The sequence below is a fragment of the Dermochelys coriacea genome, chromosome 8 (assembly GCF_009764565.3).
Source record: "Dermochelys coriacea isolate rDerCor1 chromosome 8, rDerCor1.pri.v4, whole genome shotgun sequence".
NCBI classification, from domain to species: domain Eukaryota; kingdom Metazoa; phylum Chordata; order Testudines; family Dermochelyidae; genus Dermochelys; species Dermochelys coriacea.
Window position 1 is genome coordinate 92,921,786 of NC_050075.1, and position 27,189 is coordinate 92,948,974.

A 27,189-nucleotide genomic window follows, 5' to 3' on the forward strand; every position below is an offset into this window, starting at 1 on the left:
GGGCTCTGACCCGGAGCGGCCGTTGGTCTGTCTGGTTTTCTGGTAGGCTTGCCTCAGATCCTTAAGTTACACGCGGCGCTGCTTCGGGTCCCTGTTATGGCCTCTGTCCTTCATGCCCTGGGAGATTTTCACAAATGTTTTGGCATTTTGAAAACTGGAATGTAGTTCTGATAGCACAGATTCCTCTCCCCATACAGCGATCAGATCCCATACCTCCTGTTTGGTCCATGCTGGAGCTCTTTTGCGATTCTGGGACTCCATCATGGTTACCTCTGCTGATGAGCTCTGCATGGTCACCTCTGCTGATGAGCTCTGTATGGTCACCTGCAGCTTGCCACACTGGCCAAACAGGAAATTGAAATTCAAAAGTTCGCAGGCCTTTTCCTGTCTACCTGGCCAGTGCATCTGAGTTGAGAGTGCTGTCCAGAGCGGTCACAATGGAGCACTCTGGAATAGCTCCTGGAGGCCAATACCTTCTAATTGCATCCACAGTACCCCAAATTCGACCCAGCAAGACAGATTTTAGCGCTAATCCCCTTATTGGGGGTGGGTAAGGAAATCGATTTTAAGAGTCCTTTAAGTCAAAAAAAAGGGCTTCGTCATGTGGATGGGTGCAGGGTTAAATCGATTTAACGCTGCTAAATTCGACCTCAACGCCTAGTGTAGCCCAGGGCTTAGGGAGCTAGAGTTGGTTTTCTTAGACTAAAGGGCCTGGCTCCACTGATGGGGCCTGGACAGTGTCTGACTAGGGCCTGAGAGCTTGTCTGTCTTTTTTATTTGCAATCTTGATGATAAGAAAATGCAATTGGCTGCTGGGATTTTCTATGAAATTCCCTGTGTGCTTGTTCTAGCTCCAACACATTTCTCTCTCTCTCATGTATCCTGCAGGGCTGCAGGGACCGACCGGGTCTCTCCTCCAGTCCCTCCTCGCACAGCTGCCAGAAGCCGTTATGATGCTGGCACTGTGGGCAGAAAGACTCTCCCATACTCCACTTTCAGTGCTCTCTAAAGTGTGGCGATGATGAGGGAGGTGAAGGAAGTGGCTGGCTTTGCTGGGGGTATGTATGAGAGCAAGAAACCGAGTTTGGGACCAGATGGAAGGATAGGGGCTCTGAAGGAAACCCCTTCAGCCCCTCCTTCTCTGTCAGTGTCTGGTAGGTTCCAGTGTTGGTCAGTTTTACTACATCAGTGTAAGCAGTGTGCACCAGTTTATAGAGTACTGGATTGGGACTTTGCTCCAACATTCCCTCTAATTTTTGACAGGCCGTGTGCGCAAAAAATTTCTTCTGTGCAAATTTTTGTGCATGCGGTGTTTTGCCGTGTGCACGGGGTTTAGGATCTGTGTGTGCGCGCACAGCTTAGAGGGAACAGTGCTCTGCTCTATCCCATTCTTCTCTTTCCTTCCTCCTTTGGCCTCGAATCAGTCCTTCTACCACTCTCTTTCCCTGCCTGCCCTTTGTCTATTTGCATTATGAGCTCTTTAGGGCCTAGACTGTCTCTCACCATGGGGTGTGGCCTTTGTGTCATTGGGGGTTATTATAATAGCTATAATTCATAATAATTATGCACACACAAACATACTTGTCTATCTCATTGAAACGTGTCATGGCAAGACTATTATCAATGTATATACTTTATCATTTTAATAAGATTTGGGAACATGTGAAGTTTGGGCCTATTCTCTTTTGCTTTGATAAAAGTGGGGTTCAATTGTAAAATGGGAATGATTGGGCTACAGGGCAGTCCTCAGGGGAAAGGGTTACACAGTTTCACCGAAAACAGCTCATTCCCAATTTTTCTTTGGTATGTTTTTGAGACCACACTATAAAATGTCACAGAAAATGCTATCGAATTCTATAGAACATTTTTTTAAATTGTTCTCCCAGGCTTAGCATTTGCTGTTAAATTGTCTTGGTTTTTAGTGTAATTTCAATAGAACCCCATCATATTTCCTCAAACCACATCAGTTTGATTTTTTTAAATTCTGTTGGTAAATCTCAGTAGAAAGATTTGACATGTTTCCCTACAAATTTGCAGTGCAGTCTGAGCTTTTAACCTCCATGGCTTTGCGTTCAGTAGGTCAGTGGATATCCTATTTGTCATTACTCTTTAATTACCATGGAACCTCTAATGCAGGCCACAAATTCCTCACTGCCCCTACGTCTTTTTTCTTCAGAATGCGTATCTAATAGCAACCAATGCCTTTTCCTATTTTCTCACTTGGAATCTGTTTTCGGAGCTTGGAATTGCTATCTAACTGAATCACTAACATCTGTGACTATGGGGCAGCTTGAGTGGGAATAGTTAGAGGGTTAGACAGATTTCCTGCATTTTAAGGCTCTTTTCCTCCGAAGAGATTGCTTTGGGACAATTACATTTAATGCCTATTTCTTTCTGTCTTTTTCTTCTCTCTCCCCCCCCCCCACCCCGAGTTGTTTGGTTTTAAGAAGTAAAGTGACTTTAAGGACTATACCATTTTGAAAAGTTTCAGTTTCAAACACATGAAAAGAAAGTCTGAAGGGATTCCTAGAGCTGTATTGCAGCTTGCAGGTATGGCTTTGATTTTCCTTTTGGCAGGCTTTTGCCATTCACTCTTTCATTGCCCTTCCAAGAAACACTGCTGGGTGCCTAAAGACCATGATGCTTTTTACATTTGGCAAGAGCAGATAACACTAATGCTACAGTTTGTGCTTTGAAAGATTAGAAGCAATATTTATTCCTTACAGAACTTTCAAACTTCCTCAAGATAACTTGAAATCCATTTTAGAAAATGTTTAAATACTATACTGTATTTTTTTAAAAAATCAGTACGTACTGCAACTGTTGTTTGAAGCAAATGGGGGTAAATTAAAGCAAGAACAGTTTTTAAAAACTTATTAAATGCTTTGTGCAGCTTTCTCTGTGTTATGGAAAGGAATGTCCTGTCCTAGAATAACTGGTGTCTTTACAATATGTCTATGAAAGTTCTGGCAAGGAATGATTGTGCTTTAAGATTGCAGATTTTATTGCTTAGAATTTTTTTTAAAAAATTTTTGGTGACAAGTGACCTCATTACTAGTTCAGTACACAACAAAAGTATCATTCTCCTGGTTTATGAGACTGCTGTTAAATTATTCATACAGCTTATGAGAAATCTGAATTTTCATGCAAACTGATGCCAATTTTAAAGACTTGCACCACTAAGTCAACATTTCTCCCACACCTGCATGCTTAAGGCAATCAGGTGTTTAAAATTACACACACAGATTTACCCAGCTCCCCCGCAAGTGATGTTCTTAACAATGGAGTCCTATGGATATTTTGTCTGTGTGTGTGAATGAATGAATTTCCCCCCTAAACTAATTAGTGTAAGGGGAAAGGGGAATCTAACAGGACTCTGTTAATTAGCAGCAGGGTGTCACATACCCTGTCTTATATTAATTATCAGTGATAAGGACCAGGTGCATTTTTATCTTGGTGTTATGTGAATGTTGGGATTTAAGGTCTTTTAATTCCTCCCCTCCACCTCCATTCTGCTATGGGCCTGATGTTACTTTAGAAAGAGTCTCTATCACAACATCTCAAAGTAAAGGAAGCTGTTGCTGGAGCTAAGAACTACATGAATTGAAAGGACTGATGATGTTTATAATGCATGTTCTCCTGTGAAAAAATCAAGCCCCCTAGCTAGTAGGGAAAGAAAGGTCACTGGAGCTAAAGAAACAACAGACTCAGTGTCTTAATTCTAAAGGAAATGAGCCCTTTGGAGATGAGAAGGATTTTCTGATGTAGTTCAGTGAAAGGCAAGTAATGAAGAAAATAAGCTTTTCCTACAATGTTGGAGAATAAAGTAGAGAACCAGAAGGATTGGGGGTTGAAAGGCAAATGAGATTTGCAGTTACTTTTGTCTTTTAATTTGCAGATGCTATAGATAAGATGTTGGGGATGATTATTGTTTGCTATTTATATTACCATAGCACCTACGAGCCCTAGTTATGGACCAGAACCCCTTGGGCTAGGTGTTGTACAAACAGAGGAAAAAAAGGCAGTCTCTGCCCCAAATACTTTACAGTCTAAGCATGAGACAATAACAGGTAAATACAGATAGATGAGGAGAACAAAGGAACAATGAGACAATATTGCTTGGCACAATAGGCAGCAGTCTCAGCAGACCAGCAGCCTAAGTGTTGTCAAGTTTTTTTGTAGGAATTACAGCAAAGGAGAGTTTGAAGGAGGAGGATAAGGTATCTTTGTGGAATGTTTATGGAGAGCTTTTCCCAAGCATGTGGAGAGGTATGGGAGAAATCATGAAGGTGCTTGTTTGAAAATTTAACAAGGGGGTGATGGAAGCTGGAATCATGGACCCGACTGGAGATGGGAGTCAATCACTCAATAGTGAATGAGAGATGATAGGTAGTTAATGTTTAATGATTAATGTTATGTCATTCTCCTTGTATCTCATTCATACTGCAATTAAAAAAAACACAAATAGGCATGTGAAATATTACAAATAAGATTCCTGGTGCATATGTCATTTTCAGGTAGTAAAGATTTCGCCCATCAAGGTCTGAGACCTAGAAAACTCTTGCCATTTATAACATCTTCAGATCTCCTTCTCAAACTTCCACCTTGCCAATATTCCAGTGTGAGAGAGATGATGTTGAAGGCGTGTGGTCTCAAAAAATGTGAGCCTTTTAGATGTGAGCCTACAGAAGACATGAGCCTTTTACAGCTCCTAGCTGCAGGAGCTGGTCCTTTAGCCCAAGCTATACAAGTTTGTGCTTTTAGTTCTGGATGTCCCTAGTTCAGTCCTTGATGTCGATCAAGATGATGGTGGTCATACTAGATTAGCGGGAGGGCTCATTGCTGTTAGGCAAGAGATAAAGAAGACCAGCTCTGGCTGGAGGAACTTCACATCATAGTAGTGTATACATAACACACTTCTATGCAAAATTACAATATCATACAGCAGACAACAAAAGTTACCATTTTTCAAAACTAAGTCACTCTTGGCACAAATTGCAAAATACGAATAGCAAAATACGTTTCTTGGTTCAGTCCTTTTAATAGACACACATAGCAAAGGTTGGGACATCAGAAATAAATTAAGAAAGGGCAAATTTGAAAATAGGTATTGGGGCTGATAATTTTTCCTTTCTTCTCTTTTACCTGTTTAGGCCCTCGTTCTGCACTTAAGCATGTGCTTAACTCCCACTGCAGTCAGTGCTTAAGTGCTTTGCTGAAATTTAGGGCTTTAGCTTTTTGGGTCAGGGGCCTGACTCTTGCTTTGTGCTTGTATGTTGGCTAACACAATGAGGCCACAATCTTGATGGGACTTCTAAATGCTCCCCTGATAAAAGACTGCAACCTAATTACAGTAAACATATGCAAAACGGTGAGTGACTGCTCAAATGTGAAATCAAAAACCAAACAGGAATGGTTCCTTGGTATCCACTCCCAGTCAGTAGCCACTGGTGCCCCTGGGACACTACCACCTTTCAGATAGGAATGTCCCCATCGCCCCAGCCCCAGAGTAGACCATAGACCTGAAAAGTTCCCAATATTGGGTCCAGAGGAAGAGGGGAACTGGTACATCAAAGGCAGCTCCCTCTCCCTGCCCCATGCCACTTCCTCATATGGAGAGTCTTCCCCCTGTGTAGAACTAGCAGGGTAATGAAATTTTAAGCTGATAGTTTATCTTGAGTTTTAAAAATTATCAGGATTTTTAAAATTTTCAAACATAGCTCACTTTTCTAGAATGTTAAAGATTTATTCCTTTGAGGACTACTCAGCATGTGTTGCGCAAACTACTTATGGCACTAATAAGTCAATGTGTTACCAAGATGTTTAGCCATTATAATTGCAGCAGCCACATGTCCTTTTTACAAATAGTCCAGACTTAATTGCATCAGTTTTCAGAAGGATTTATGTGGACCTCTTTAATTCCAAATTAGTACACGCACAAATGAAGTGCAAACTATGTTCCAGCACTGAACCTTGTAATGCTCAGGAGAATAAAAATATCGCAACGCATTCCAAATTTGATACAACAAGCAGTTGGCCTAGTTTGTAATGTATAATTTAAGAAAATTAGTCTTTACTGGTTTTAAAAATGTAGGGGAAAACTCAGTAAATAAACTGTAAGTTGAATTAAAAAGCCCTCCCATTAAAGCAAACTAAATTGTATAAATATCTGTATATTATTATAATTAATAAATTGAAGGATGGGGAAATCATACATCTATCTTGCTATTTAATAAATGCTGAACGTTGTTAATATATTATGTGTGTGTTACCGAGTACATCTATGTATAATGTGTAAATATGTAATGTTGAGAAAACACTAAAGCTACTTCTACCCTACACACCAGTGTTGGTGGCGTGTAGTTTATTGGTAGCCAAGCTGCAGAGAACAGCAAATTGCATCCATACTACGCTGTGTAGCTACACCTGTCAGTGAAACACTCCAGCAGAGGGGAAATGTTTCAGCAGCTCCCCACTGCCAGATCCTCTCACTGTGGCTATCTGTGCTGGTGGAGGGGGTGTTATGTGCATATGTACACTACATGCTGCTGAAAGAAGTGTGCATTGTAGACATACCTTAAGGTATTTTTAGTGTGTTTTTAAAAACATAAGTTAATTTAAGAACATAAGAATGGCCATACGGGTCAGACTAGTGGTCCATCTATCCCAGTATCCTGTCCTCCGACAGTAGCCAATGCCAGATGCCTCAAAGCGAATGAACTGAACAGGGCAATCATCAAGCAATCTATTCCCTATTGTCCAGTCCCAGCATCTGGTAGTCAGAGGCTTAGAGGCACCCAGAGCATGGGGTTGCATCCCTGACCATCTTAGCTAATAGCCATTGATGGACAATCCTCCATGAACTTACCTAATTCTTTTTTGAATCCAGTTATGGTTTTGGCCTTCACAATATCCACAGCAATGAGTTCCACAGGTTGATTGTGCATTGTGTAAAGAAGTCCTTCCTTTTGTTTGTTTTAAACCTGCTGCCTATTAATTTCCTTGGGTGACCCCTACTTCTTGTGCTATGTGAAGGAGTCAATAACACTTCCTCATTCACTTTCTCTGCACATTCATGATTTTATAGACCTCTCTCCTATCCCCCTTCAGTTGTCTCTTTTCTATGCTGAACAGTCTGTCTTTTTAATCTCTCCTCAGATGGAAGCTATTCCAGACTTTTAATAATTTTTGTTGTCCTTCTCTTTACCTTTTCCAATTCTAATATATCTTTTTTGAGAGGAGGGTGACCAGAACTGCACACAATATTCAAGATGTGGGTGTATCATGGATTTATATAGTGGCATTGTATTTTCTGTCTTATTATCTATCCCTTTCCTAATGGTTCCTAACCTTCTCTTAGCTTTTTTGACTGCTGTTGCACATTGAACAGATGTTTTCAGAGAACTATCCACAATGACTCCAAGATCTCTTTCTTGAGTGGTAACAGTTAATTTTGACCCCATCATTTTGTATGTATAGCAAGGATTATGTTTTTTCAATATGCATTACTTTGCATTTAGCAACTTTGAATTTCATCTGCCATTTTGTTGCCCAGTCACCCTGTTTAATGAGATCCCTTTGTATCTCTTAGTTAAGTCCAAAGCAGACTAAGATCTTGAGTAATTTTGTATCATCTGCAAACTTGCCTCACTGTTTGCCCCCTTTTCCAGATCATTTATGAACATGTTTAACAGCACTGGTCCCAGTACAGATCCCTGGGGAACACTGCTATTTGCCTCTCTCTATTCTGAAAACTGACTATTTTTCTTACCCTTTGTTTCCTGTGCTTTTACCAATTTCTGATCCATGAGAGGACCGTCACTCTTATTCCATGACTGCTTATTTTGCTTAAGAGCCTTTGGTGAGGGATCTTGTCAAAGGTCTTCTGAAAGTCCAAGTACTCTACATCCACTGGATCACCTTTGTCCACATGTTCGTGGACCCCCCCTCAAAGAATTCTAATAGATTGGTGAGGCATGATTTCCCTTTACAAAAGGAGCGTTGACTTTTCCCCAACAAATTGTGTTCATCTATGTGTCTGATAATTCCGTTCTTTATTATAGTTTCAACCAACTTGCCTGGTACTGAAGTTAGGCTTACTGGCCTGTAGTTGCCAGGATCATCTCTGGAGCCTTTTTTTAAAAAAAATTGACATCACATTAGCTATCCTCCATCTGGTATGGAAGCTGATTTAAGTGATAGGTTACATACCACAGTTAGTAGATCTGCAATTTCGTATTTGGGTTCCTTCAGAACTCTTAGGTGCATACCATCTGGTCCTGGTGACTTATTACTGTTTATTTGATTTATAATAATCACTTTGAAGTTTGAAATTCAATTGACTTCAGTGGGATTACCCACATGCTTAAAGGTAAGCACATGCATAAATCTTTGAGAGATTGGAATCTAAAAGCCTAATCCTGAATATATTGGATGAAATCCTGGCTCTGTTAAAGTTAATGGAAAAAATCCCATTGACTTGAATAAGGCCAGAATATCACTGACTTACTATTGAGAGTTGTGCTTACTACAGTGAGTAATCTCATTGATTTCAATGGGTGTACTCATGGTACTAAGTACCTAATGGGTGGAAGCCAGGAAAAAGCCTATGCATCACTTAAGTGATGAAAGTAGGACTTAAATGGGATTTAATCAGTGCATAGTCTTGTTCTGTCCCTCTGCCTGGGGATGAATTTCAGTCATGCATTTTCCACAGACCTAACTTTTCCTCTGTCAAATAGAAAAATAATTTCCTTTAGTAGCGACTTCTTAATGGAAGCATGTACAGCTGAAATGAAGGGACACTGCCAACTTTGAAGGCCTTTTTTTAACTGAAGACTCAAAACACACATTAAATTAAATACAACTTCCTTGTAAGCTTCCATATTTGTATGATAGATCTTGGTATGAACTAGAAAACAGGCTTTTGTTAAAACTCCATAGCTCTGAGATTTAATTGTTTGAAAAACAAAATTTCTTTGCACTTAGCAGTGGGCCACAATTTCGAATGTGATCTCTGAATTGCTCATATAATTACCCAATGTACATGTGCAAAAATGGCTTTGAACATGCCAAAATTTGCATGGTGCAAAATTGCAGGCATGAATTTCAGTCTGAGTTGAGATGTCACAAAATGATGGAGCATGGAGGGTATCTTCCATTTCCTTCTGTTTAGGTCTTTGCCTTTGTAATCTCAAGACTATGTTATTATAATTTTTGCTTTGTGGTGCTACACATAGAAGCTTCAATTGGTTTAGAATTTGGTGACTCATTTCTTGAATGAAGGTGGGTACTAATGAGCATATAACACCAATGCTCCTTACTCTGCACATGTGTTGTTTTCAAGTGCAGTTCAAGATGGTGTTATGATGTGTGAACTCCCATGTCTGAGAGAGCCTATTAAAATGGTTATGATCCGCTGTACCACTCCTGCTGGCAGTTCCAACATCTGAACACTCAGAAAATGGCACAGTGGGGTATTCTCAGTAGAAAGCCTAATATTTCTCCAGTGGATCACAAGAGCCAGAGGTTACTGATCTTTGGGGCACAACATAAGATGACTTGTCAAACTTTGAGTGGCCCCCTGAATTATTTTGGGATCAGGATATGAACATTTATTTAGAGATCCTTTTTAGAATTTTATGAATTTCAGCTTGTAAATCAAAGAAAGGATGCCCCGATAGCTAAGGCAATTAGCACTGTTTATATGGTATCTCTTTGTAACTCTATTTGTCTTTAAGTTACTTGACCCACACAGTGGTGTCAGTAATAGTTAGGAATAGAACCAAGGAGGCTTGAGTCCTAGACTTATGCTATAACCACTGGCTCACACTACAAGTAACAAAGCTTAGCACTTATCAAGGACTTTTAAGCACTTTACGAAAAATGGTTCTGCATTATTAGCCCCACTTTGTATGGAGGCACATGACACAGATGGACTGTTTGGAATGTACTCAGAATGAAGATGGGAACTGAAGTGTAGTATTCTTAGAGCTGTCTACATGGGGACACTCCATGAAGTTAATCCAAATTAACAAAAAGATGTGATTTACAACTGGATTAGTTAAACTGCATTAAACTCCTATGTGAACATACTCATTTGACACTGAAGTGGTCTCAGTTTAGTTTAGCTTTGTTAAATAAGGCATACCAAATTAAGGCCACTTCAGGTCTGAATGAGAGTCTCCACACAGGTGTTTAATGCAGTTTAATTAATCCAGTTGTAATTCACATCTTTTAGTTAATTTGGATTAACTTTACTGAGTATCCCCATGTCGACAAGCCCCACCTATAAATAGGGAGCATTCTTAAAAGCCAGGATACACTTATCTAAAGGACTATAATAAATTCAATGGGTGAGCTGTTACTTTTATAGTGGACTAGTTTGGCCACATTTGGGGTGAAATTCACCCCTGTACAGAGAGTTTATGTACCACTTAAACCCTATATGTGTTGCTTAGGCCTTGGAGCACGGTACCAAATAATGGTGATCCTATATACAGAAAGGGTACAGGCAGGTTCTGCAATATGCTCTATGATAATTATGTATTGACTTTTTTTTCTTGAAACCAACCCTGAAAATTTGGATATTTTTGGAATCAAGCTAGCATTTCCATTATTGTGTGTGTCTCCTCTGCTTCTCAGGTAAAGATCTAATGATTTCTCTTACTTTATTGTAGGCTACTGTTTCATTTCAGCATCTCTTTCTTCCTCCTATAGAGTGACCTTAATCTCTTTGAATGCCAGGGGAATAATCGCCATTTGTTGAACGCTTGTCAAATAAACTGCAAACTATGCTGCTGTAATACCCAACAACACCGGTGAGCTAGTCAACTGTAGCCAATTGGGTCACTGGGTGATATGGAGCAAGGAACCTCAACAGCATGAGAGAAAATGGGTTGTATTTTTTTTTACTTTGAAAATAAAACAGGAAGCAAAATACCCTTTAATATCTCCAAAGCTGCAAGAGCTTTCAAGCTGCTCTTGAGCAAAAAAGGCTTTGGTAATGGCAGAATTAATTACTTTCATCCAGGGATTTCTTTGTCTTTCTAGCTCAGTCCAAAAAATGGAAGCTGTGAGCAGTTTTCTGAAGTTGGATATTCTGATATTTGTGGTGCATCTTGAACATGTGGAAGCAGCAAAACTTGTCTTAGTAAATAAAGGCATCAGTGTTGAAAGGGGACAGGTGGTGCATGTGACTGATAATGAATTACATTTTAATGTCCCCGAAGAGAGGAACCCTTGTAAGGTAGAGGTGGTTTTAAATGAGTCAGTTACACAAAGAGTTGGGAAACTTACACCTCAGGTAAGTGCTCCTTCTCATGGGAATCAAAACCTATCACAATGCAGATGGACTTCTGACCAGTTGCTTCTCTTGTTTTTGTTGTCTGAAATGTAAATCAGCTTGACCAAAGCCCATTGGCAATTAATTTCAGCAGGCTCATCTTCCTGAGCAGGCTCATCTGAACTGAAGTCAATAGAGAGAACAGCTTAGACTGATACATTAATCAGTGATCCCAGGGGAGACGCGCGGTGATCGGGGGGGCCCAAAGAGTTACATGCCCCTCCCAACTGCTTGGGGGAGGGGCAAGAGGCCAGCAGCCAGGGAGATGAAGGGGCGGGGCCAGAGTCGGAAGGGAAGAAGCGGGGCCAATGCCTCTCCTCTTCCGGCCACACTGCCTGGGACACTGCACTGTCCCAGGTAACTGCTGTGCTGCACCGGGCAGCATTTGGGGAGTGGCTCCACATGCCAGGGGGAGGACAGAGCCCCCACCTGAGGTAACATGGGGAGGGGAGAGGACGGGTAGAGCGCGGGGGCCTGTGGATGGGGGTGGGGAAGGTCACATGGGGGCACATGCCCACCCCTTAGCCGGTGCCCTCCTCTGTGTCCCTCCAACATGTCACCTATGATCCCCTATTTCAAACCCGTCAAAATATTCTGGTAACTGCCACTGTGATTTGTTGATGCTTTACTTATTTTTTTTGTTTACTGCTCCATCCATTTAGTAAAGCCCTGTTATAAGAGCCATTTTCACCGTTTTGATGTTCACTGCACAATTTGCACCACTCCTCCTGTACACCCATCCTGTGGCCTTCTCTTTTTCTCCGTAACAAGCCATGCACCTAAAGGGAGATATAGGGATAGGTAAGTATTGAGAAATTGAACTGTCCCAAGTGCTGTTCAGAAACTAAGAGACATTGAGGTTAATTAGACCTTTCTGGTTTCCAAGAAATTCCCAGCCGTTCAAATTATGATGAATGAAAGAGGAAGATAGATGCTTTCCCTGACATGGTTTGATATGTATTAGGAACATAGGAATTGCATACAGGATCAGACTAATGCGTGCATCTAGTCTAATATCCTGTCTTTGACAGTGCCTAGCAGCAAATGTTTCAGAAAAAGGTGCAATAAGCCCTGTAGTTATGTTTCCCAATATTGACTGGGTAGTCCCTGCTCCCAGGGAAATTTTTTTCCGAGGGTGAATGGGCCCTGTTCAAGACATCTCCATGAAAGTGGGCGAGTTAATGGACACAGTGGTAAGTAATACTTTTTTACTTGATCTTATGTGGTCATTTTAACTGGATAATTTATCCAGAAAGTGTAGTATGTGTTCAATTTGGCAGTCCAATCCTCAAGCAAAACTCCCACTGGTTTCCTGACGAAAGCTTACAGGATTTGACTGATAAAACTACATAAAATTATTTTATGTCAGTTTGTTGATGCCACTTGTCTTAACAGATATTTGACTGCCATTTCTTGCCCAATGAAGTAAAATATATTCATAATGGCTGCCCACTTCTGGAAGAGGACCATGAGAGGGCTGCAAATTTACAGGTAGGCTGTCATTTGTGCTGAAATAGCAGTATTTAATTAATTTCCTTTCAAGAGCATATTCATTTGCTGGGCTTCAGGGATCATAACAATAAAAAAACCATGAAATTTGTTTACAAAATTTGAATGTGAAGGTAGAGCAAAAATGCCTGTCCCTGCATGTGTATTTGAGTAAAATAATTTTAATCTGTAAAAAGAAAATCTGCAAACCAAAACAAAATTGTATCAAAGTTGATCTGTGAAATTAATTTAGATTTTTTGTTGCTGTTTTTGGTCAAAGGTACTTTGTTACTTTCCTTCTAGAGTGACTTTAGATGAAAAAGTATGTTCATTTACATCCTTCTCCAGCTCAGTTGTAATCAATGTGATTTGCCATTGATTTCAACTGGAATAGGATCAGGGCTGTAATCCTTTTACAATCCCCAAAATTCATCATTTATTTATAAGACCCCCTCCTGCCCAGGTTGCTCAGAATGTGGTGCAGCATTCTAAATTACAGTAGAAACTTCATCCAAAATCGATCCCCTGCATGGAAAAATCCCTATAGGGTACAGGAAATTCAGGTAGGTTGCCGTTGTAAAATTTCAACCATGTTATTGTGTTAGGTGGAGCTAGGTTTGCCCCTCCCTTCTACAGGATAATCCTCAAACTGGTGGTTCTCAGGGGAGCTGCCAGAGACCAGGGCCACTCTGTAGTACCACGCTGCTTCCTATCCCCCTGTATCTCATCCCTGAAGCTCTGTTATCTTAGGTCTGATTGAGCTCTGCCAACAGGTCTCGACTGTGGAAGTCCTCCTAAACATAGGTTCACAACTTGGAAAAGGGGTGTGACAAGTCAGGACACTCTCTCAGGCTCTATGAACTCTACAGTAGATTGCAATGCCTTGTTAGCAAACCTTCCAAGGCCCATTCCAAGCTGTCTTCTGTGTTATAGACACCTTGTACACTGATTCACATCCCTATGGTAAGCCCTTTGCTAGGTCAGGGAACAGGGAGGTATGATGTCTCATAGGCATTTTCTCTTCCCCCTCCTCACACAACTGAGGTTTTCATACCCTTCACATATGGAGATAAAGGTGATGATTTGACCCATTATTATTTGCTGGAATTTTCAAAGAGGCCTAATGGAATAAGGCACCAACTCCTATTGAAAGCCAACAGGAGTTGAGTGCCTAACTACTTAGATATCTTTGAAAATCCCAGCCATTGTTAACATTTCGCCCCCTATCCAAGTTAGACCTTCTCCAATACTGACAAAGAGCCACTTTGGTCTATGTAATCATGCTTGGATAGCTCCATTTAAATGTGACATGGAGATGAAGAGTTTTCAGTTACAGATAAAGTTTTACAATACCAGCATTTAGTGCAACAGAAGGTTTTCTAATATTTTTCCTTTTAAATCTGAATTCAGATGTAACCTACCAGTCTAATAGAAGTTGGGAAGAGGATGAGTATAGTACCACAGAGTTAAATTCACTCCTGTGCAAAGCGCAAGTACAAGGCCCATACACCACTTAAGCGCTATTTGAGGTCTTAAGTAGGACTTAAGTTATGCATAGCTAGGCCTCTGCACAAGGGTGAATTTTGCCATGTAGAATACTGATAGGAAGCAAAGATCTTGTTAGTGAAACCATAGGCATAAGCTAGTATCCTCAAAGACACATCTCCCCAGGGAAATGGGCAATTATTTTCTTGTCTTTAAATTACATCTTGTTTTAACAGCAAAGCAGAAATTCAAAACCACAGTGATCTCCCAAGGGTTTACTTTGGTGCAATGTACCTATGTTTTTCAGATTTATAACTCTTTCTCAAAGACCATGCACCATGAACGTTTCTTTGATATAGGTTTTTATTTTAAAATGCTTGTGCATTGACGATAGAAACAAGATCTTGTCTTGTAAATAATTTGCAAAGATTGCATAGATGCAGATGTTTGCATAGATCTTAAGAGAATACTAAGGCAATGAACAGCATGTCAAGGAGCAGCATCAAAAGTATTGATAGGATATTACCGAGTTCAGAAATGATAGTCATTAGGGGCTAGAGCAGTGATATATCAGTCAGGAATATTGGGTTCTATACTCAGCAATACCACTGATTGCCTTTGGGAGGTTATGCAGATCCCTTAACCTTTGTGTGATTTACTTATCCCAGCTATAAAATGGGTATATTATCTGTTTCTGGGAGGTATTCTGAACCTTAATTGTATTTACAGAGACAATCCCAGGGAATCAAAAATGTATGGGGTCATATCTTCAGCTACTGTAAATTGAGTTATTGATTTGTGGCAGCTGAGGATTTGGCCCATAATGCAAGTTCAGAGTATTATTTTTAAGAATTTGATTCGGTGAGGCATTGAGCACCCTCAATTCCTATTGATTGTCTATTTACAATATAAATTTTGGTGAAAGGAAAATTGTACAATAAATGCATTTGTAGGTCACTATATAAATGGCTAAAACAAATTGCATTTTTTATATAGGATATAATACAATATTAAATCTCTCACATCTAGGTTTACTGAACTGGAGACATTATAGAGACTTTTGTTCTTCATGTAGAGATCAGGAATCCAAAATCAAGTATTACTCAGTTTGGAAAAAGCTCTCTAGACATTCCCAAGTTTCTTGGCATATCTAAGGAAGTGGACAGAAGCATCTTGACTTTCAAGTACAATGCTGATGGGCTAGGTACAGTCTGCACCATCAGGATCATGTCTTCTGAGACCTTGCTTCCTGCTTTTGGACAGATTGTAGCAGAGGATCCCAATATCCATAGTAGTGGCTGGATGAAAAACAAGTGTCTGAAAAACACTAGCGCAAGGACAGGTGATGCATTTTAAAACACTCAATAAATCTACAGTACTTTTTTAGTGGGGCGGAGTGAGCTTCTTTTTATTTGAAATCTTGTTAAAAAAGAATGTGCTATATTACTCTTGACAAGGAGATAAAGTTGTGCTGTGGGAGCCTTTCCAACTTTACTCTGCATCTTCCAGATTTCCTCGTGCAAAACCGGTAAATCTGTAGAGCAGAGTTGATGTGAATGGGGCTTTGGGACATAGAACAAGTGCACAATTCTCCAGAGACAAGGGAATCTTGCCAGCATCCCAAGTAGTTTTATTAATGTAAGAATTGCTTAAAAACAAAACGTTGTTTGAGGAATCATTCAGTCCTGAACATAGAAGAAAGATGAAGGCAAACTGTGTTTCCCTTCTTGAAGAAGACTGACAGAGAAAATAAATAAGAGTAACACACATTTTATTTTCTTGCGTTTTTAAGCTGGTGAATGGTTAACTCTTTCTACAAAATTGCATCACAGTAGAACTAAAGGACAGAAATAACCAGATCAGAAGGGCCCAGATAAAATCTTCTCACTGGTGTGAAGAATTTCATTTTGAAATACTGTAGGGTGCAGTATTTGGTTATCTGGTTTGGATTATTATTTAAGGGTTAGGGTTTATTTGGGAAATTTTCTATCAAAACTCTTGACCAGTGACTCCCATGATGGATTACCTCTCCTTTCCAACAGGGGAAACAGTGGTTCATCATGGGAGGTGGAGGACAGGAGAATGGGAGCAGGAGGCACCCAAACAACAATTTCCATAGGCCCTGCAAGAGGCATTTCCAAATTGAAATATTGCAGTTTTTTATTTTCTACCAAAATGTTGGAATTCTGTAAAGGGGAAAACTCCCCATATTTCAATAGTCTTTAATAACTATATTACAATAGCATGTGGATGACCTAGTCAGGTTCTGGATTCCACTGTATTAGGTACTGTACAAACATAGGTGCCAATCCTGAAACACCTATGGATGTACTTAATTTATTACATGTGAGTAGACCCATTGAAGTCTACAGTTATTCCAAAGAGCTTATAGGCTAAATTACAAGGTCATACAAATTATTGGCCAAGCAAAAGATCTTTTTGCAATTATTGCAACAAGATCTTTGTTTGAATTAAATGTACAGTTTAATGCCTGCCATCCAGGATCAAAGGAGGTTCATATTCTAAACACCAACTGTGAGGATTTCCTGGAGATGTGACTCAGTTAGCAACACCTCAGGCCTGCCCCCCATCCCCTGACACAGATGACAACCCCATCCAGGGGGAGATCAGAGAAAAAAAGAGCCTATTTCCATTACGGGTGAGAGCAGATAACAGATTTTGACAATCACTTGGAAAAGCAATAAAATCCTGCCTGGGTGTCTGCGCCGTATTGAATTATTGATCTTAACTTGGGTGCACCCTGGGCCTGAATAGAATGTCTCAGGCTTCAGCCTCCCTGGGAGTGGCATTACCCCGGCATGACTCACATTTTGAAGTGTCTTAATGAGACTGTGCAATGTATAGACATATTAGTGATTTCATCACACACACAATTTCTAACATTGCCTGCTTCATGTTTACAAAACATGTATGCAACTGGGGCAATTTTAATAATTGTTTTAAATGGATTATTTTGCTCACCAGATATTTGTGAAAAGAGAAAAAACACATTTGCAAATTTTGAAAAAGCTGCTGGAGCAAGGGGTGGAAGGGGAGGAGGAGGTGTCACCCATCCAAAAGCCATGTTGTCTGGAGAAATGAGCACTGGCTGGGAGTATGAAACATTAATAGGAGTGGGCAGTAAAACATATCTCCTCTTGTTTGACTCTTGCATGTCTAAAAAAACAAAGGCAAATGGAGAGTGCTTGGCCTGTTATTGATAGGACTGCCTTCCTTCTCCATGTCAAATTACCTACCACCCTAACCCAAGCAACAGTTGTGCCAATGGCTATGAGTGCAATCTGCGCCCCATTGAATTCGGTGGCAAAAATTTCCCTGTTTTCAACAGGGCCAGGATTTCACCCCCTCTTCTGAGATTAACAATCTTCCACTGTCCACCCTGACTAGAGATTTCCCCTTTCGAAGAAGATAATCGAGAAGGTGGAAATTGACCTAACTGAAGCTATATCTTGATTCCTATAGCTTCCTTGAATCCTATTGGTCTTGCTTTAGACCTAGGTATGACACAAGTCTGCACTTACTTATTTGATGACCATGGGAAGAGATCATCTGTCCATTATTATTATTTATTAGTAGTAGTATTACAGCAGCACTATAGGCTCCAGCTGAGATCAGGGTCCCATTCTGCTTGGCAAGATACAAACACATAGTAAGGGACAGTTCCCAAACTGCTTACAGAATAAATGACCCAGACCGACAAAGGGTAGGAGAGGAAACAGAAGAAAAGGAAGGGGAGATGACTTGCCTGAGATCACACAACAGTGTGACAGAACTAGGAATAGAATCCAAGCTTCCAGAATCCCAACTGAATGCCCTATCCAGTGGACTACTGCCTTGCTGCTTTTATATCTTCCAGCAGTCTTTAATATATATGATAAGGTTGACTCTTTTATGGCGCATGACCAGTGTGAGTGGCTATGCATTTTTTTTGAAGGTCCTTTGCTCTAGAACTTGCTCTCGCTGGCAATTCTTGAGAGCCGGTGCCAATTTATTATTGTTGCATTGTGCATTTCTGATTTCTTTTTCTTACTTTTCAAGCTTTTCAGTTATTGAGTATTTTTAATTGTAGGTGTGAAAAGTTTGGGGCAACGTTGAAAGGGATTTAATGGTCAATTGTATATTAGTTGTTTCTTTTTGTTTAATAGAGCCCAGGTACTATGGAAAAAACATAAGAACGGCCATACTGGATCAGACCAGTGGTCCATCTAGCCCAGTGTCCTGTCTTCCAGCAGTGGCTGGGACAGAGGGAATGAATAGAACAGGGCAATTATTGAGTCATCCATCCTCTGTCATCCAGCTTCTGGCAATTGGATGTTTAGAGATACCTTCAGCATGGAGTTGTGTCCTTGACCATCTTGGCTAATAGCCATTGATGGAATCATTCTCCATTAACTTATCAATTATTTTGTGAACCTAGTTATAGTTTTGACTTTCACAGTGTCCCTTGGCAATGAGTTCCACAGGTTGATCGTGCATTTTGTGAAGAAATAGTTTCTTTTATTTGTTTTAAATCTGGTGATGGGTCCCCAAAAATTACTTGCAATGTATACATTTTTGGATATACATATATTTCCTCTTGCAGAAGTGTTTGCAAAGGGATTAACTGGGTTTTCTTCTTTGTAGACAGAGAATGTTTGGATTCCTGTGAGGATAAAGGAAGCCATCCCAAATACACAGGCTTGAGCTGCGTTTATGTCCATGTTCATCTTGGAGATTGGTCAGTTTATTCTTACCCCACTTACAATAGCAGTTCTAGATACTGAAGATGGAGAAACCCCAAAAGACAGATTAGTGTTCAGCATTACTGAATACCCACTAGAGTGGTATATTACCCATCTGGAGGACCACACCAAGGCCATTACATCTTTCACTCGGCAGGATTTATACAACATGAAGATTACCTATCAGCCACCCAACATCACTCATTCTGAGAGACAGAACTATGAGGTAAGGCATGGAACTGCTCTTAGTCAAAATTACTGTACCGGCATCCACAGCAAGCTTTCCAGTTGCCAAATGCTGCATTAATCTTTCATGAGTGTTTGTTTTGCTAGGTTGAGTTTCAAGCAATTGATAGTGCCTTCATGAGCACTTCTCCTATCATGGTCCATTTTTCAATAAGAAGTGCAAAGACTGATGCTCCTAGGGTTGCATGGAACATGGGTAAGAGGAATTTTATCCAAGGTTGCTTAAATGTATGAATTCACAATGCTTTGGTGTGTACTGTAAATAATCTGTGTTACAGACACATCTCTGGTATAAGAGTAGCAGCCGTGTTAGTCTGTATTCTCAAAAAGAAAAGGAGTACTTGTGGCACCTTAGAGACTAACAAATTTATTAGAGCATAAGCTTTCGTGAGCTGTGAGCTGTAGCTCACGAAAGCTTATGCTCTAATAAATTTGTTAGTCTCTAAGGTGCCACAAGTACTCCTTTTCTTTTTATCTCTGGTATAGAGATTAGCACTATTGTCCTGTAGATTTCTCAGTGGGTCTACAGAATAACTACTCTTAGCTCTATAATTACCTTCCCTCTCTCCTTCTATTTTTAAATTGGGCCTCTTCATTTTTTTTATATCTGTCGTTTAAGACAGCTATGTTTTGTTACGTTGTATTTTGTTTTATTTTCTTGTACATATCTGGCAGGTGCTAGAAAAACCAACATCCAGAACCCCTCCTCTTACATTAGTGTAAATCCAGAGTAATCCCACTGGTAGAGTTACACCATTGTAAGCAAGAGGAGAATTTGGTTTGTTTTTGATGGGTTTTTTTCTTCGTCTTTTAGAAGTAGCCAAATCTTCAAACTTCTGATGGACAAAAACCAAAAGATTCTGTGGTTTAGTTAAGATAAGCACGTTTCAAGTAAAATGAGATGCTGCTGGAATTTACTGAACATAAACATGCCTCATTCCAATTTGCACTTGCAACACATGTACTCTGTGAAGTTGACTTTCTGTAGTTAAAGTTACCAGTTCTAATAATGTGCCCTTATAGTCATCTACAGTACTGGAGCCTTGAAATTCCACATGTCTGGCAAGAAGGAAGCTTTTTTTTTTTCCCCCTCTCCTCCAGGAACTCTGTTACTTAGTGAATTTCACCCCACAGACAAGCAATTCTCCTCCAGGCCAAACAGAATTGTAAGGCTCCGGGCTGCAGTACAACAGACCGCTAATATCTGGCAATCTTCTGGACTCTGTAATCACTCAGCTTGCCTGTTTTAGTACAATGAAATGTTGCAATCTTTTTTTTACCTGGTAATTAACACAGTTCTTGTGAACCCTGCACTTACAAAATTTCCAACAGAAACATGTATATTAATAAAAGATCTCCTGTTCTTAGCGAAAGCTGTTCAGCCTAAAGAAGATGCCAAAGGTACAACACAAATACATTAATGTTAACACAATTAAGGCATGATATAAAGTATGCTTTACTAAAAGTAAGCTGGAAATCTCATGAGGACAGGCTTTCTTGCAAGGTTTTCAGTACTTTCCTTTATTTCTTATTGCAAACACTTTAAAAACAGTCTTTCCAGCACTATTACCTAATTTTTCTATCCTGTCCTGGACAGGATAAGGAAATTCAGGATTTGAGAACATAAATTTGAGAACACAAATTTGAGAAATGTATTGAAACTTGCAAATTCCAAAGTTTGGTTTGACTGAGCATAGGTTTGAGCTGACTGTGTTTCTTCTGAATTGGTGTTCCTGTTCCTAAGGGCAAATCTTGCCCTCTCCTTCTGTGCCAGGGAGGATTTAAATGCAGCAAATTGTGTGCAATTCTGATGTGCAGCAGACAGACTGGATAGAATGGGAGTTTATGCAGGGGGTTTTGCACCCCTTTACACTTCAGATCCTGACTCTGAAAATGTTTATTCTGTGTTCTTGTGCAGTGGGGTGTTGGGGGAAGTGGACCCACCATCTGCTGGTGGTGAAAGGACCACATAATAGATGGATCACAGTTCGAGGTACATTGTATCACGGAGGGGTATGAAGACATGTGAACTGTCTTGATGAATTAATTATTTAATTTTGAACAGATTGCTTAACTTTGCTTTTCACAGTGAGCTTCCCAGAACAAAATACCAGCACTCCTATACCCCGACCACTTCCTTGGGCTGGGTTTGATATTTTGTTTCTTTTTTACCATATAGCACATTGGTAGATATGCAGGTAAACGAGCCTCTGATAGTTTGACTGATGTGATTAGGTCCTCTGATGGTGTCCCTTGAATAGCTATGTGGACAGAGTTGGTAATGGGCTTTGTTGCAAGGATAGGTTCCTGGGTCAGTGTTTTTGTTGTGTAGTGTGTGGTTGCTGGTGAGTATTTGGTTCAGGTTGGGGGGCTGTCTATAAATGAGGACTGGCCTGTTTCCCAAGATCTGTGAGAGTGAGGGATCATCCTTCAGGATAGGTTGTAGATCTTTGATGATTCGCTGGAGAGGTTTTAGTTGGGGGCTGAATGTGGCGGCTAGTGGCATTCTGTTACTTTCTTTGTTGGGCCTGTCCTGTAGTAGGTGACTTCTGGGTACTCTTCTGGCTCTTTCAATCTGTTTCTTCACTTTACCAGGTGGGTACTGTAGTTGTAAGAATGTTTGATAGAGATCTTGTAGGTGTTGTCTCTGTCTGAGGGGTTGGAGCAAATGCGGTTATATCGTAGAGCTTGGCTGTAGACAATGGATCGTGTGGTGTGGTCTGGATGAAACCTGGAGGCATGTAGGTAAGTATAGCGGTCAGGAGGTTTCCGGTATAGGGTGGTGTTTGTGTGACCATCACTTATTAGCACTTTAGTGTCCAGGAAGTGGATCTCTTGTGTGGACTGATCCAGGCTGAGATTGATGGTAGGATGGAAATTGTTAAAATCATGGTGGAATTCCTCAAGGGCTGCTTTTCCATGGGTCCAGATGATGAAGATGTCATCAATGTAGCACAAGTAGAGTAGAGCATTAGGGGACAAGAGCTGAGGAAGTGCTGTCTAAGTCAGCCAGAAAAATGTTTGCATACTGTGGGGCCATGCGGGTACACATAGCAGTGTGGCTGACTTGAAGGTATACATTGTCCCCAAATGTGAAATAGTTGTGGGTGAGGACAGAGTCACAAAGTTCAGCCACCAGGCAATGTTGACGTCATCTGAATTTGACTCATGTGATGATTATATTCTCTGCAAGATAACCAAACCACCCAGTGCCGGAGAGATTATCAAGAAACACTTTCCAGATAGACCAGGTAGAATGCTGATGGTCTCTGAAAGAAACAGTCAACTCATATTACACAACAGTTGAATAAACTAGTAACTTTTTGAGACAGGCAGCTTTTTTTAAGGATAAGGAACAGCTATAAAAAACATACTAGGTATTTGCCTCATACACTAGGATGCTACTGTGGTGGGATGGGACTACCAGTTAATGGAAGGGGAGAAAAGCAAAGGATTGTTTTCTGAAAACTATTTACGCTATATCTATTGTATTTTCGAGGTATTCCTGTGTCAACCTTCTTGCAAAGGGATGTCTTCCATGACCTCATTCATTTACTATCACCACCTTGAAGGAGAGATTTTTCAAGACTCGTTTGATTTCATTTTACCTGACAGTCAGGAACCTCCTAATCTTTCAGATACTCAAGAGAGTATGGATAGTTTTTTGACAGTTGTCTAGCATGCTGTGGCGGGGGTGGGTGGGAAGCCCAGAAGATATAATATTGCATAGCAAGAAACTACGTGGATGATGGGACTTTTGTAGCAAATGTCTTGCTTAAAGCTAACATTATACTTCATTGGCCTGACTCTCATCTCATGCTTGTGTAAAATTAATTTTACTTCAGTGAAATCAATGGTGTTACTCTTGATTTGCACCAGAATTAAAAAGATCAGGAGCACAATTAAACATGTGCTATTAGTTCCCTCCCATGTTTTCTTTGGAAGCATTGCACATATAAAATAAATGAATAGAAGTATCAAGGTATGAAAAGCACAACATCAAAGGAAAATTGTATTTTTCATTTCCTAACGTGTTTTACTTTTAGTAGCAGAGTAGAATTCTCTAGCTGCTGATGATCAGATTTCATGGTCTATGTCCCCAAATTTTTCAATTCTTATCTAGACTGTAATGATTCATGTTATGCCGGTGAAAGACCAGTTGCCAGAGGAAGTTCCTGGGACTACAAGACAACTTGTCAAAGAACCTGAGATTGCACACATCACAAAGAATCACCTCCATATTTACAGACACTGCGTCCCCAGATAATCAGTTTATGTACATGGTTACTAAATCATGTTTCTCTCCATCTTCTCCTGGGTATGTATGAAACTGTCGGGCTAAATTAGACTTTATAAGCCAATTGAGAAAAAATCTAACATTTGCCCCTCTTATAGAATTTATGATGTGGCTAAGTTAATTTTCACAGACATCATGAAAAGCTATAAACAAGATCCCGCTATTCCTATGCTGACATCTTCATTCAGGTAAAAACTGGAATATTTTATATTACTAGAAATTATGTGGTGCTGTTTTGAGTGGGATTTAAATGGTGACTAGTCATGATGCTGTCCAACTGCAGAGGGCTGGATTTCACCTGTAATGAATGGTACACTGGGTGCTACTAAACAAAGTTTGCAGCTTGGTGGTATTTACTTAAACCATATTTTATGCAGTGTACTTGGAAATATTGGGGTAAATTCACTCCAAGTGGTAAGTGTATAATATTTTACCAAATCAGATCTTTTGATTAAAGTAGGCATTAGGGAAAGATTTTCAAAGGCACAAGTGGAAAGGTAAGCACCAAGCTCTTTTACACTTCCAGTTGGATTTGAGCACCTAACTCTCCTTTGTGATTACGAAAAACTCCCCCCTGATGTTTTCATTGTTTCTGTGAGTTCATGGTGGCCCAAATTCACTTGTTTCAATGGAGTCACATCAAGGATCAGTTTGGCTTAGCATGGCTGTAATAAGTCCCAATGATCCTGAGTGGTTTGCTTCTTGATAATGTTTCAAAAACATGCCAACGCTCTGCTGTACATCAAGAGGGTCTTGCCACAGGAACTGTTTGGTTGCATTCATTTTGATTACAGTAAGAGAGGTTGATTTATGATGAATATGCCAAGTGAGTCAGGCTGCAGTGGTTTTCACCAATGCCACATCTTGCATTATGTTCTTCGTCCATAACTCAGGAAATTAAACTTGAAAGGTCTATGTGATACTGTCACCTCTGTTTCCCACCGCTGTAGCACATTTAAAAGTGCCGTACATGCCCCCACTGAGAGAGATTGGTCCTGACCCACTGTTTGTACAGTTTGAGTTTTCTGTTAGTGACCAGCAGGGAGGAGTGGTGGCTGGATTCAACTTTAACATCACAGTGATACCTGTGGATGATGAAGCACCTGAGGTATTTATCAAGTATCCTAATTATCTGTCGACATATGATGCCTTCCTAATCACTTTGCACTGTACAGCTCTAGAGTGAACAGGAGAGTTGAGGGATTTGAATCTATGACAGAAAGGATGATTGATTCAAATATATTCTGGTTAAGTGTGTCTTGGTTTTAGATCATGGTGCTTTAAATATTCAAACCAGTCAACCAATTATTTCTTTGCTTATTTTATGGGGATACATTCCTTTGCCCCACACAATTTTTACCTGGCTTCTTCCTCTGAATTGAGGTCCTTCCATCATCCAGTCTGAAGCTTTAACATAATTATTCACAAGCTCAATTTTTAAAGCCTTTCCCATTCAACAATGCTAATAACTTCTTGACTAAAAAGAACAGCAGCCCTCCATGATAGGGGAGGGTGTTTCTGCTCTCTGGGCATTGGGCTTATTCTGTACTAACAACTTTTAGCCAGAGGTGGGACACAGCAAGTCCTGTTGGAGCACTGCTTCTCATCCCATTTGGTGAGTTTGCAGTGACTGCTAAGGTATTGTGAAGCATTTTGTCTCCCTTTGAGCTGGGACCATTACTTCTGTGATTCCTATGCCACTTGTTGGCCTAGACAGCGAAAGGGTGAGAATGGGATGTGAATGCAAGACCCTATATGCCAGGGCAGTGGTATGGTACTAATTGGCAGATGAGTCATTCCAAAAGCGGAATGCTTGAACTTTCCAGTGTGTTCTTATTCTTTTGAACAGGCTAAACATTCTCTGGTCATGTTAGTTGGAATTATTCACTGAATTTGCTTCATCTATATTCATGCTCCTGTTGTGTATGCTTTCCAAAAATATTTTAGCAAATGTGTTCCCTGGCAGGAGTGTTCAGCCAAACAGCCAGCTTTATGTCAGTATTAGAGAATAGCTGTGGAAAGTGACTTTTAAGTACACGCTTGGAACCTACTCTTACAGTTAACACGCTCCAGTCAAATAACTGAGTCCTTCCTTGAGATCTATTTGTCCAAGGCAGATGGAATTTAGAATATTAAATACAGTGAACTACTCATGAACAAACTACAAACCAAGAATTATTTGCAGGAAGTATTTGGCAAATAATTATGAATGGTGGATGCTTTTGAGAAAACTGATCTTCCCACAAAAATATTAACAGAAAGAGACAAAACTCATTAAGCTATTCAGGCAGTTCTAGTGACTGGCAAGGTTTTGATAGGTTTCAGAGTAGCAGCCATGTTTGTCTGTATTCACAAAAAGAAAAGGAGTACTTGTGGCACCTTAGAGACTAACAAATTTATTTGAACATAAGCTTTCGTGAGCTACAGCTCACTTCATTGGATGCATTCAATGCATCCAATGAAGTGAGCTGTAGCTCACGAAAGCTTATGCTCAAATAAATTTGTTAGTCTCTAAGGTGCCACACGTACTCCTTTTCTTTTTGGCAAGGTTTTGATCATATTCAGAGGAGAAAATGATCACTGATAATATTCCCAAAATAATAGTAAAAGCTTGTTAAGAAGAAAATAAACATTAAGTTTAATTAATTAAAGCTTTGTCACTTTCATTGCTGCTTTTTCTTTGAGTTTTTACTTCAGGCCCCTATTCTTTAAAACTAGTACAGTTATCTAATGTGCATTTTTGCTTGGGGCCATTCTCTGATCTCTGTCTTCTTTATATAACTATGCGCTTTGTGGCAGGACCCTTCCTTCAACTCAGAGGCCTCCCTTGGGCAGTGGGGGTCATGGAACAAATCAGTCTGGCTCTGGAGGGTTTTTTTTCTTCAGTTTGGCTTTATTTTCCCCTATTTCCATGGTTGGCCACAGGGTTATCCCAAGAAGTTCTCTTAAGCAAAACAACGCCCCCCCCCAACTCACAATGCAAACGGAAATACTTTCCCTGCCCCCTCTCCAGTAGTTACCTCACTACGCTGGTTCCTAGTTGCCAGACCTTCCCCAAGCAGCTGTTAACTTTCTTTCCCTATATGGAGAGACAGCCTTCCACCCAGGACAAGCCTTTCCTTCCTGCTGCTTGTACCTCTGCTGCAGCTTATCTCTCCCCTCCTTTCTCTCACCAGAAGAGGGGTTTTGAAAGGTCACTGGCAGCCCTTAACTGGCCTCAGGTGTCTCTGATTATCCTGAGATAATCTTTTTTCAGCTCATAGGTCACAGGGCCTTTACCATTCTAGGGCTGATATATCTGCCCTCCACCACTCTCTTGTATTTCTCCCCTCACCTTCTCATTTATGCACTCCCTATCCGTGGCCCCACAAAGTCCCGGGATCTCCTGGTCAACCTCCTCCTGGCCCTAGCTAAAATGGCCATCTACAAAACCAGAGTGAGGAGGTTGGCCGATGGAGTCTCCTGTGACTGTGGGGCCTATTTCCGATCCTCGGTCCGTTCACGTATCCGGGCAGAGTTCCTCTGGGCGGCGTCCTCTGACTCCCTTGACGCCTTTGAGGAGCAGTGGGCTCTGTCCGGGGTCCTCT

General features: G+C 40.4%; 1 pseudogene; it reads left to right on the forward strand.

Annotated features, from left to right (window-relative positions):
- Window positions 1-11,065: 11,065 nt before the first annotated feature.
- LOC119860524 overlaps window positions 11,066-27,189 on the forward strand; it is a 114,868-nt pseudogene continuing 98,744 nt past the window's right edge.